The following is a 13,998-nucleotide window of genomic DNA, read 5'->3' on the forward strand; positions in this document are numbered from 1 at the left end:
GCTTCAAGATTAGCAAAAATGTACCCTAAAATGAGTTCCATATGTTGGAAATGTAAAAAAAAAAAGAGGGAACATATTATCATATGTGGTGGTCTTGCCCAGAGACTCGAAAATACTGGCTCAAAATTCAAAATTGGCTACAGGAAATCACCAATGAACAACTAGACCTAGAACCAGAACTCTTCCTATTGGGGATCTTCCCAAAAAATGTAAAGAGTACAAAATACTAATTATTATACATGCTGACTGCTGCCAGGATTGCCTTTGCCCAGTGTTGGAAACAGCCATATATACCTGTAGAGGAACTGGTTATACAAAAAGTTATGAATTGTGCTGAAATGGATAAATTAATGCTGAGTTTAAAAGATAAGGAATCTTCAATATTTTATAAGGTATGGGAACAACGGTATAACTGGATAGATCGGAGACAGACTAAGGATAAGTAATTATTAAATATGGAATAAAGATAAAATAAATATAATTATGCACAAATTAATATTTGTAAATATCGCACAAATGATTGTTACACGATAAGCACCACAAACATCTGTTATTATATATTTTTTATGTTTTAATGTAATAAAATTCAATAAAGTTTATTTTAAAAAAAAACCATAAGAGGTGCTCCTCATCATTAAAGCATTAATAGTGAAGTGAAGATTATTAGAGTAGTTCAATGATGATATGGAAGGCATACAAATTAAATAAATAAATAAGCACTAATATTTCTTCATACAGAACTCTGGCCATGCGTAGAATTTTGTGCAAACAGAGCTACTAAACTCAGCTTGTAACAAATCTTTTTAAAGTTTTAGATTTTTTTCCACTTCATATTGGTTTGGAAAGAATAGAAAGCACATTTGGGTATTCACAGCATCTGCCTGTGTCTGTTCGGAGTGGACAATCTGTGTCCCTAAAACATTCCAGACCCTTTACTTTCAGCCTCATTCTCCTTCAGCCTTCACAATAGGCCAGGCGAAGAAACGGACACTATAAGAAAGAATCTACAGAACCTTAAAAGCCTGACATTTTCTCTTTTTCCTTCTGATAGCAAAGAAAGTGAAGGTGGTAAGTTTAAGCTTCTAATGTTCTCCTCTCCTGATAACTGTTACATTCCTTCTCCAAATTAATCTGTGTAGTTTTCTACATTCCCTAACCACCCAAAGTCATATAAATAATCATACCTCTAAAACTACCACAGTGGAATTTTTGAGTTGCTTTTTTAAACAATAACTGGGCATTAATTCTCCAAAAGGCTTAGTGATTGCATTTAAAAGGGCTATAAAGCTGCCTACAAGGAATGTTGCTTGCTTTTGGTTTAAAGCATTTATATCATGCATTTCAGCCAGAATGGTTTCTGAGAGGTGTAAAAGATTAATTACCATCATCATGGTGTGCTCAAACATAGTTCTTTGAGTAAATCTTAATTGCCTGGGATTGTACAATACATAAAGTGCATTGGCTGTTTTTCAACAACACACTTTGCTCAGTAGAAATTAGCCCCTCAGACAGTGGAAAATGAGATCTGGTTATATGATTCAATTCCCTGAGCAAACTCAGTGATTAGGTACCAGCTCTCAACTCCAACTAGATTGACCCAAGGATTTATGCTGACTGTCTCATTAAAGAAGAACTGAGCAGAGAGGAAAAAGGTGTTGACAAGATGCTATCACAGGCACTTCTGTTGGATTGGACAGAAGCGCTAATAACCCACAATATAAGACACCATGTAAGCAATCCAATAAACTGATTATTTATTTTATTCTTAAACAATACAGGCAAACGATGAACAGAGGTAGATGCAAGCATTTCGTATTGACTCATCAGTACCGACATTACAATAACATGGTTAAAATCGGCCTCAAATATAAGATGTAGCAAGAGCATTAATAAATTAAGCCTGTAACATATGCAGGAAAGCAACCAATGGCAATCTATGGGAGGCGTAGATTGACATAAAGCTGTTTCTGCACGTACAAGGGGAGCTTCAAATGGTTAATGGCAGCTGCCTCAGCAAACCGCAGGAAATGAGAGTTTAAATGGCATAGTAGAACTTTAAAGGCAGAGTTTTGATCCACCTGGTGACCCGTAGATAGTAAGTGTCTCACAATGGCTGAAGAAGGCACTTTATGGCCATGATTTGAAGCCAGTTTGAAGCCCTCCTTGGGTGTGCAGAAACGGCTTTATGTTAATCTACGCCTCCTGTAGGCGTAAGGCTTGCCATTGATTGCTTTCCTGCATACGTTATAGGCTTAATTAATGCCCTTGCTAAATCTTATATTTGAGGCTGAGTTCAACTGTGTTATTGTAATGTAGATACTGATGAGTCAATATGAAATGCTTGCATCTACCTCTGTTCGTCTTTTGACTGTATTGTTTAAATTATGTTTTTTTTTTCTATAGCTGCCCATCTCAACAAGTGACTCTGGAAATATTTCCTAGGTTTACTACAAGATATGGCCAAAAACTCCAATTTAAAAACTGTAACATTAATGTGATGAAGAAAATTATTGTGAAGAAAATTATTATTAATATTACTTCACCTTAAATTGTAACATTTTAATGCAAGACAACAACTTCATTTGCAGCTGTGACTTCGTAAGGGAATGGAGGAAAGACAAGAAAGAAGTAGACTTAAGAACATGCTTAAGTAGGAGTAAGCTGCTAAGCTTATTAGTTTTCACCTTGTTATATTTTAATAAATAAGTGATAGTGAACATTTATTTTATTTGTATTTAACCTTTTACATTTATCTGTTTTATATTATATTGAATCCAGACTCATTTTTCTCAAGGTTGTAAGCCTGCCTAGTCATTTTGGAGGCAGATGGGCGTGATAGTTTTAAAAATAGATAGGAATCTTTGTTTTAACCTTTGCACTTGTATAATCATTTTGGTTAGTTTACACTTCTGTGTATTGAAAAAAACTATAAAATGGGTTAATTCAGCAATTTCAGTGTAAGTGAGTTATACTATACAACTGTAGCCATGAAATGCCATACATTATGGCTGCATCCATGGCCAACAAGTTGTGCTGCTGTAGAGCTATTAGATCTGAGCTTCAAAAGTTTTGATGACATCTAGTGGTTGTCTGTATTTGTGGTAGATCTGGTAGCTCCAAGTTGCCCAGATTTTTTCTGGCTCAAAAAAAAAAAAGTGGGACAAATATGTCAAACCACTGCAGTGAGGTCATTGCAATGCTATCCTGCTCCAAATTGCCCTTAGACAACCCCTCAAATTAAAAGGCTAGTGTGTCTGACCTCAAGAAGTTGACTGTTCCCACTTAAAGCAAGAGATTCTAAGCAATAGCAAAATGAGATTCCTGTGGTCACTTCACCTGTTTTGGTGACTGGTCTTCATTTGTGTCATACAATAGATGAAAAATGGATGGTAACTCCGGAAAATAAGCTGTTATTTCACCAAAACACCTTGGAAGCCTATGTTTCGAATCTCTGTTGAAAGGCAGTAACATTACTATTTTAAAAAACAAACTTTTTTTACTATCTATCTATCTATCTCTAAAGACTTCGCCCCCCTTTTTTAAAAATTGATTTCTGTACTTCGAAGCTCTCAAAATTCTTGCAGATTTAATACAATATTTCCCAGCATTTAAGTGCAAGATTCTTCCAAAGTGAAATCGTTTTGCACCCCCTACTGATCATAAAAAGAATTATCCGAAAGTCTAGTTTTCTAGGCAAATTTATTGACAGGAGAGTCCCACCAGCTTTAAGGATGGTTGCTTCATAACTGGTTATGTTTTACACATTACATTAAGAAGGAATAATGTAGTTTATTCATCCTTGACTCCATTGTGTGAACCCAACATTTATGATTTGTAATCAAATCATAGTTTATGGTTTTGCATGCTATATTAATCAAACCTCTGTTTAAATCATTATTACATAAACCATGGCTTAGTGTGCTGTGTGAACATGGCTTACACATCCCTCAATTCTCTATTGGAATGAGAATCTATGTGTCCTGTGCTTCTTCACATACTTTCATTATTCCAATTAATATTTTTTTTTAAAAACGGTAATGGAATCTAAGTTTGTTTTCTTCCCCCTTTTGTGTCATATTATATTTTAAACCTATTACAGTATTATTTGATTTATAAGTTATTTTTTAAGGTCAAAAAACTACCAATAGGAAAGGAAGTACCAGGTTACTAATTTTGTATTTTATTCATTCCTCTGAGAAAGCAATAAAGAAACATTTAAACTATAAACATAACATTGACTTTGGGGTTTCAATCCTTCTATTCACCTGGAAGCAAGCCTCTTTTTATTTCAGAGAAGCTACTGTCGGCTACTTTTCTAATAAATAAAAAAATCAGCCTAGTAATATTTTTTTCAAAGTAACAAGTTTTATTAAAAAGCATAAGCTTCCATGAGTTGTACTTATAGCTTATTTATTTATACCCTGCCTTTATTATTTTTACAGATAATTAAGGTGGCAAACATATCCAATACTTTCTTTTTTTCCTATTTTCCCCACAATAACAACTCCGTGAGGTGAATTGGGCTGAGACAGAGTGACTGTGCCAAGGTCACTCAGCCGGCTTTCATGTCTAAGATAGGGCTAGAACTCACTGTGTCCTGGTATCTAGCATGGTGCCTTAACCACTAAGATCACATTGGCCTTCTTATGTCTTTTAATAAAGTATTTCAGACTCTTTTAATAAAGTATTTCTATAATCAGACTCTTTCTGATTTGGCTACAATAAACGAACAGGTCTCTCTTCCTACAATAGTCAAGTAATTTAGAAAGTTATTCTGTGCATGCCGACTCCAAATGAAAAGCCATTGAATCAAATGTTTGAGGTAGTAAAATAAAAAGAGAGTTAGAAAGAATTTCCAAAGTGGCAAATACAATTTATTATAAGAACATGCAATGTTGTTCATATAGGGATTAAAAACAAACAAACACCAAACTTCATATATACATTAATAAGAATATGATCTTGCTCTTTAAATTGTTCCTACTTTTAAAATATAAGCCATCAAGAGTTGTTTGATGTTGGCCAGCCTCTGGAATATATTAACTAAATAAACTGGAAGCCATACTTAGTTTCACAAAGAAAGCTGGGATATTAACCAACAATAAAGTTAGGAATAAAGTTCCTATGCAATTTGCTTTTGTAATGTGCCAGCAGCAGCCCAGGAGTGTTTGGCAGAGATCATCACTGTGCATTTCTCAGTCCTATCCAGGCAATGTTAAAGAAATATAGTTTTTCCTGTTCCTTTAATGATGGTTGGTGGTCACTTGCTCAAATCATGGCTTCATTAGAAAGAAGTGGATGGTGATCTTTCTAAAATGGACTTTCTGACCCTTGGTGACCTTTTGCCCTTTTGTTGACAGCCTGTAAATCTTCTACCCCAGTCCTCCCATTTCCCCCAGGTATGTGCTGCAACACGAGGAATGGAGGTGTGCATTCTATATCCAACAATGCTTCAAAATATAACCATGAAGGAGATCATTTTGTGCTATGTTGGACTATCCCTGGCATTAAGTACCACCGGCAGTTTAACATCAGTAATGCACTTTGTCTTGGTTGGATTCATCATTACTTTATGGTGTAGGAAGGTTCTCTCAAGATAAAGCTTCATAAAACAGAGATGAGCACTCTTCCTGTTCAAAATAATGTGGAGAAAATGAAAATAAATACATTTTCTTCATCCTTCCCTTACAGTATCACAAATATGTTGGATTCAATGTTTTTCTGAGATATGACAGCTTCATGCTTCATTGCTTTCTTGATGGCTCATTGAACACATTGTCCTACTATATGGCAAAACCACTTCTGAAAATCTTGCCAAGAAAAGTTTAGGGTCTTCTCCAGATAATCACCAGGAAACAATACCAAGTCAAAAGCACGCATGCATTAAATAAATAAATAAATATAAATACACACATACACACATAAGCAGAACTGTCATAAAAGACAGAAATCTGATTAACTGCTTGTACAAATCAAAGATGGGTTACAAATTCATAAAACCCAGCCAAGATCAGTAACACATTATAATCACAGTTGTATGTGTATCCCCCAATAACTGTTATTGAGCTATTGTTCGTTTTATTTAATAACATTTTAATGTGCTCTTGGGAATCTTTGATGTGGAACCTAATAGATTCATTTTTGCACTATGCAGAGATACAATACATGTTGGTTTTGATTTGGATGATTTGCTGGATTTTAAATGTTATCTTTTTGAATAAGCCCTTTTAAAAAGTTGTTTGCATGTAATACTACACTTAAGTAATGTGTTTCATGGGAGTAAAGCCTTTGCTTCATTATGGCTCTTGATTCCTCCTAATGTTTCAGTGTGCGGTGAAACACATTTGAGGATTCCTGCCTGGAAAACAAAAGGGCTCTGACAAAGCACAGCTGGCCATCCATGGTAGACTGAAGATCCACCATCCACTGCTATCATCATTTGTTGCACAACTTTGAGTTATTTATAAAAATAATAAAGGAGGGTTTAAAGAAAACCTAACATAAACAAATAAACTTTTATTCAGCTCCACAGAAACTTTGAACTCTGGGGCCCTCATCATCGGTGTGCCTTTTGCAGGCCGCTGTCTCCTCTGCTGCTCTTTATTTGCATATCAATGACCTTTGCCTAAGGGCAAAAATCAATATTGGAGGTCAGGGTCTAACATTACCCCACCTCCTGGGGTTCCTCAGTGACCAGTGCACTGGTCAGTATCTATAATGATTCCCAAAAAGTGATTGAGGAGCTGTCAGGCAGCTGTCCACTCCAATCACTGAGGATATGGCCTGCTCTGGATATATTGATTCAGCAAAAACAGAGGTATGTTTTCATAGAATCTACTGAGTGTAGCACTTGGTTACTATTTTAGTCCCAAACTTATAATACGGGATATCACTGATTCAGATATCATTTCCCCATTTGGCTAGTTAATAGTTTACATTCACATGACTACATGATGGATGTGGAGAAGATGGAAGGAAAGTTGTCCTCCCTTAGGTACTACACTGATCTTATGTATACATTCATATCATGCTATACTGTTTCACTAGGCCAATATGCTAACAATTGGGAAAACATTGCTTGTATTTTGTTCATAGAAGACTTCAAGTGAGGTAAACACCCAGTAGTTGCATTCTTACAATATGTTCATAACCAGAATATAGGTCAATTCAGTTATCAAGTGGCATTGTGTAAATGCAGCCATATGCCTTAACATATCCCAAATCTAAAAAAGAGTTCACCTACAAGTGCTAAATGCTTGTCACCATTCGACTGATTTGCAGGATGCTCACCTTGTGGTTAAGGCACCCATCTAGAACCTAAGAAATGGTAAGTTCTAGTCCTGCCTTAGGCATGGAAGCCGCCTAAGTGACTTTAGGCCAATACCTCTCTCTCAGCCCAACTGACCTCACAAGGTTGTTGTGGAGAAAATAAGAGGAGGAAGGAGTATGTTCGTTAGTATGTATGTATGCTTGTAATGTATGGAAGGAGTATGTATGTTTGCAACCTTGAGTTATTTATAAAAATAAATAAATAAAGTGATTTCTCTCCCGATAAAGATAAGGGAAGGACATTCTCAAAGGCTCTAGGTCAGTCTTTTTTAAGTAGCCCTCTGAATTGTGAGACAATGAAATCAGAAGTCAAAGCAGAGTTGGGATTTACAATTTTTAGTTTCTCTTTTTGTTTTAGGGTATTGAGGCTACTCAAAAGCTTTGACATTTTCCCTCGCCCTGCTGTACCCTCCCTTTTTTTTGTGAAAAGCAGCAGGAAATTGAATTTTTGCCTGTCACAATTTTCACTGAAATTCAGCAGGATGATCTCCAGAGGTTCACCATTGCAAGAAAAAGGTTTATAATCTATGGGTCACAGATTACCAGACAACAAAAAGTCAACTAAGCTTGTTCAGGTCACAGTTTCATCTACTTGGGGAGTTGAAATCCAGGGCAAGCCAATCAGATGTCCTGAAAATTCTGGTCTGCAATTGTAGACAGCTCTTAGAATTGTTAATAAAATAACACTCCACACTTTCTGCCTTTTTCTCCTTAAAAAACACACTATGGAAAATATATGTGAATATTATATAAATAGAATGTGCTGAAATATGGAACTTCAAATATTTAATCATCTAAGGAAAGTTTAATTGGAAGACCCTATAGCTAGAATTGAATATTAGACTAAGTTGGTTATTGTTCTACCAAATTACAATTTTTCAGTGTCTTCAATTAAACCTTTCTGAAATTTTATCCTTTGTCTGCCAAGCCTGAGAGCCACACAAGATTTTATTTTGCAGTCCAGTACTAGTTAGCTGTAACAAAAAACAAACCTAAGAAAACCTGAATTTTCAGTTTGATTTCTGGTTGCCACAAGGAGCCAGCCATGTGGCTACCATGGCAACCATATGGTAGTAATGCAATCAATATAAACATTTACATTTATTCAAGACAAAAATAATTTTAAAAAGCTATTTACTGCGTAAAAGTAGGCAGATATAGTAAGCATTAAAAAGTTTATTCTTCGTGTAGCTCAGATGCCTTCTTTCTAAATAAAAAAGGAAGGTTTGTTTGGTTGAACCTTTTTTCCTGGTGACTATGTAGAAATGTCCATATACAGTAGTTTCCTTGACAAGATTATGGAAGTGGTTAACCATTGCCTTCCTTCACTACATTTCTTCAGGTTCAGGTCTAGCCTATATAGGCTGTCATTTCCTGGGGGTTAATCATCCAGGTACTAATTAATCCTGATTAAGGGTTTTGGGGTTTTTTGAGAACAACTGTTAGCTAAATGTTACCACAGGAGTGTCCGTAGTCAAAAAAGGCAAGATGACATCCACAATGATATGACAATCTCCTTTTTATGTGATTTGCACTAAAACAGACAGAGCTTTGACCTCCCTGTCAAGACAGCCATCTGGATTGTTTTCTTACCATACTTTGAGGACATCCCTACTAAATGCTATGACATTAACATTAAAATAAGCCATTAAATCTAATACTAAAAGGCATACAACCTTTGGCACTAAAAGTATTACTATAGTAGCACAGCACTTATAAATAAAAGAAGCTACTTATTTGAGTTAGAGCAATCAATATGTAAGTTAGAGGAAGAGACACAGCAAAATCTGCAACCTGGATGATAGTTGGTGCTGCCATAAGGATAGGACTTGGGTGCAGATCCCCACAGGAAGTCTCAGACAGCAGAACTGAACCAGAGGGTGTCTAAATGACGTAGAACAACTTGGCACAAAAGGTATTTAAAGAGGGTCCGTAGTAAAGAAAAGGTTGAGAGCCACTGACCTACTCAAAAGTAGCTTTATAAGTAGTAACTAGCACTCTGGAATACACCCAAAGTTTACAGGAACTAGTGCAGCAAAATAGTGGTGTTACATGAGTGTGTCAGGATATGCCCATAACTATCTGCGCTATAAGATTCTGGACCAACTGTAGTTTCCAGATGGTCTGCCCCCATTTAAGAGGAGGTGACCATGGCATGACTGACCATGAGCAGGGTTCCCTCTCAAGATATGAGTGTAACTAGCACACAAGATGGAGTTGTGTAGGAGCCCTTTTGACCATGACTTTCACCTGCTCTTCATGAAGGAACCATGAGCTGTGGATAAAGCTTATATTGTTTAAACTTTGTGGGGTTTGTAGCTCTTTGAATCTTTTTTTGCATGAATTCAACATGCTTGGCTAGTTTATTGTTCAATGGATATGTGAATCCAGAAAATCAGTTAATTTCATTAATTGTGTTAAATGTGCCTGGCAACCACAGTCAGTGAAAGGTAGCATAAACTCCAAAGCAAAATAAAACTACAAATTGTATACAAATCTACCTATAAAACTTGTGGTGGAAACAGTTTTTGATTATGGATTTATTGGCTTACATATTTCATAAAAAGCTGCACTGGTGATGGGAGGCCAAACACTTTCACATCGACCTACAACCAGCCTACGAACTCCTCAGAATTCAAATCAACCACAGAACTGATCAGCATCGGCACTGACCCTCAACCAACCCCCCCACAACCAGCACTTCACCTCCCAATGACCCTCACCTGACATGTCCTCCCCATCACAAGACCCATTACAAGGCCCTCACTTGACACACCCACATCTGACCCATCACAAGACCTACTGACCACTCAAAGCCTTTATAAGCAGAAAAACAAATACAAACATCCCCTAAACTCTGCTGAAGATATTACCTAGCCTGGTAACAAAATGCTTGGAAACCAAAACACTAGCTTGGAGAATGAACCTCCACCCTCAAAGTTTGCACAGTTTAAAGAGGGTGGGTTTTTTTGAGCTGTTGCAACTTTGCAAAGCAAGGTCACAATGAGATACCACTGTACCGCAACTGTCTTTGCAGTTTTACCATCATATATCCGGTTCATGATTCATTATTCAATTGGAACCTGCATCTATCACGACCAGATAATGCTTTAAGGTGTTAACACAGGAGCAAAAACATCAAAAGGGAAATTGATAAGGAAAAAAAAGATAAATATCTGTTGTGAAACTTCACACTTACAACAATGAAGTAAACATTCAGGTATTTTAGAGAGTTGCACCCACTCAATAATAGAAAAATAAAAGATCAGCCTTTATACAGAAAGGACAGTCAGGAGATGTGATTTTCATTTGTGCTTACACAATCTAATTAACCTGAACTAATCTGTTTTGTGGGTTTGTACAATATACTCAACCCCAAGCTAATTATTTTGGCTTAGTTCATACATACTAACACACTAATTAAAATTAAAAGCTTTGCATGTGATATACATAGGTGCAGGTGTTAAATGTTTATGTGATCTGGTTAAGCATGCTGAGTGAACATTAATATTAGATAGACAGACGGCATTTTATAAATTACTATACAATCCATGGGTGACTGAGTCATCATTTCAGTTGTGTCATTGTTCTGAAGATATTAACTTACCTAAATAGGTCAACAGAATTATCAGGGGTGGTTAAAAAGGGGTGAAAGGGGAAAAAGTCAATACAGAAGCTAGCAGGGAAGGTTGCAAGTTGCTTGGGTAAGTCTCTCTTAGTAAAACTGGTATAGTAGGAGCTGTAGTAGCCTATCTCTGGGCACATTTGCTTGCAAGGTTTCTGATCGTTCACTATTCTGCTCTGAATGCCTGTGGTTTCTCACTATGGGTTCTTTTGTTACTGGGAGTGCTTTACTTCTGCTTTTCCTGTAACACAATGTGGTTGTGGGTAAAGGCACTGAGGGTAGATGTTAAGGACTAGAATGAGGGAAACAATAAAGATAGAATATGCCATTTAGAAGAAAACGGCAGGGAACCTTCTTCTTCCTCACATTGCTAAAAAGGTCCCTGGCAGGACCTCAGTCCCAAGAAAGTGGATATAGATTACTCACACAGAATATCTGCACCATGGAAAAATGTTCTACCGGATGTCTGCCTTATGCTTGCTCATAAAAGGACAAAAAGTCCCTTAAGGAAACTTTCCATCTGAAATTCAGCTTCAAGATGAGTTTTGCCAAAGCCTTCACTGCCGCACTCCTTCTTTACATGGCTGATGTACATATTGCAGTGGCACTCAATTTGGGCAGCCTTAAAAAGAAATTAGACTGTAAGTTACACAAAACATTAAGCCACACACCAAGAGTGGACAACGACACAGCTCACAAGCTGCACACATTTCATAATGTCCCGATTCAATAGCAAAATGGCGAATGTTTAGTTATACATCCAGGGCATTGGTCTTTTTCCATATGAGAGTGAGATGTTTGAGATTGGTCTTTCTACCTCTAACTTTCCCGTGCCATAGGAAAAACTCAGATCAAGCCACTGAAGAACACCCTTTATGGAGAGAATTGGTGAAAAAAATGGAAAGAAACACAAGAGACTTGCAATTTTCATTCCCTCATTCCCTTCCTGAAATTTAACCCAACCAAGGTTTCCTTTTGAGGAACACTTGCTCCAGTGGTGGGATTCAAATTTTTTTTACTACCAGTTCTGTGGGCATCGCGTGGTGGGCGTGGCAGGGGAAGGATAGTGTAAAATCTCCAGTCAGAGGTGGTATTTGCCGGATCTCTGAACTACTCAAAATTTCTGCTACTGGTTCTCCAGAACTGGTCAGAACCTGCTGAATACCACCTCTGACTTGCTCTGTTTATATTCCATATTAAATATTTATAATTCATAATTAGGCCAGTAGATTAGAAAATCCGTTCCTGTTGCACCCGATACAGAACCATTTTTTTCAGGCTCCTTTTGTATCTGTTATGTTTTTGGAGCAGTCAACCTCCATTTGAACCTCTTCCAAATCTTCTTTAATTTTTTCCAAAATTTTGCTGTCCTTTTGTACTGAGTTCAATTAGAATCTTTTCTATTTGAAAGTAAAAAAAAATCGCACCCTCTAATGTTTGTATTTCAATCAAAAAAGAATTTTGTTTCTTTTATATAAAATTCTAAAAGGTATTTCTTTTAAGCAGGGTTGGGATTCAAATTTTTTAACAACCGGTTCTGTGGGTGTGGCTTAGTTGGTGGGCGTGCTTTGGTGGTCATGTGACTGGGCAGACATGGCTTGGTGGTCATGTTATTGGCTGAGTGTGGCCAACTCAATATCACTCACATCGAGGCATGCATCTCCTCGCCTGGCCTCTCATGACTGTGGGGATGCTGCATCAGTTGTAAGTGTGAAAAATGGTCATGTCACTTTTTCAGTGCCATTGTAGCTTTGAATGTTCACTCCACACAAACAAAGTACTAGCAAAGAAGGGGAAAAAATCTCCAGATAAGTTCCAGAGACAGGAAGTCCAGTCCTGCCAAGAATGTACTAAGGGTTAATGGAGAGGCAGTTTCTGTAAGCAACACCAGAATGTTCCCTTCCTGCCTTCCTTACAGGATTAGGCCAGTAATTTCTTCTAACAACCAGTTCTCCGAACTGCTTAGAATGTTAACAACCAGTTCTAGCAAATAGGTGCGACAACAGAAGAAAACAGAGACTCACTGAGACTTCTTCTGAGACTAAGACTAAACAACCCAGGTTTCTGGCTCCATCTTATGGCCGTTTGAGAAACCACACCTAATTACAGTTTTGCATTTTCTTAAAGATACAGTTTTAAAATGTTTATCCTGGTTTATATATTTCTAACCCAAATACTTGTTAGGTGACTTATATTCCTAAGAGGGCTTACTCACCAGAAAATGCCTTTCTAGCAAAAAATATTTGCAGATAACCCCCAAAGGCTTAAAAAAAATTCCCTCCACTGGGAAATATTGAAATTCAACTCCCATATTCCTTATCACAGATGTCAATGGAAGGGACTAAGAAAGGAAAATTTACTTACTTTTCTCTACAAATTGAGTAATGTTCAGAACTTCAGAATAAAAAACTTAGCTAGGTGGCAGCATTTAGCCAAATGTGATATTTTTTAAAAAAGGAACAGAAGCAGACGTAATTAGCACTTGGATACAAAATTATTATGAAATCTAGAATAGTTGGGTTGACTATTAAGTTGAAAACACTTTCCAGAAGGCCATGGCAAACTACCTCTGTAATGCTGTTCAGAAAAATGCATGAATATATCCGGATCCAGAAACTGGCAACTTGAACATATTACTCTTATACTGAGCAAAACACCCATCAAAACCTTACTTAGTCTTAAGGAAAAAAATATTGTATGTTTAGCAATAAATTACAACTTCCAGGCTCGTACTTAGTATTCAGCTCTTGACTTGGAAGAAAACTCAAGACATAATTGTTCACTAGAAACTTTATTGCACACAAAAATGAAATTTTAAAACAGCAGTTGACTGCTTGCTGCAGCAAAAATGTCAGAAACCTTTATATTGTATATGTACCCATGCTCCAGAGTTTAAACCTTCAACTTTTTATTCATACTTTTCCAGGTTAAAGGAATTCTTGGAGATTGATCAACTTTACTTTGGGAATTGCTAGTTCTTGCTTTTCCATCTTACACCTCACTTACCATATGTTTCTCTGAGCAACCATTTTGCCTCTCCAACT

General features: G+C 36.8%; 1 long non-coding RNA gene across 2 annotated transcripts in view; it reads right to left on the minus strand.

Annotated features, from left to right (window-relative positions):
- Positions 1-13,998, minus strand: part of LOC148124900 (uncharacterized) — a 40,630-nt gene that overhangs the window by 2,768 nt on the left and 23,864 nt on the right. The window contains exon 5 of one of the 2 annotated variants that reach the window (XR_015744769.1): positions 4,744-5,626. The exons of the other annotated variant lie outside the window; for it this stretch is intronic. This is a non-coding gene — a long non-coding RNA (uncharacterized LOC148124900). Of the gene's footprint in view, positions 1-4,743; positions 5,627-13,998 lie in introns of those variants that run through there. 2 annotated transcript variants of the gene reach the window in all.

This window comes from Pseudonaja textilis, chromosome 10, assembly GCF_049901715.1.
Source record: "Pseudonaja textilis isolate UNSWEBS1 chromosome 10, rPseTex1.2, whole genome shotgun sequence".
NCBI classification, from domain to species: domain Eukaryota; kingdom Metazoa; phylum Chordata; class Lepidosauria; order Squamata; family Elapidae; genus Pseudonaja; species Pseudonaja textilis.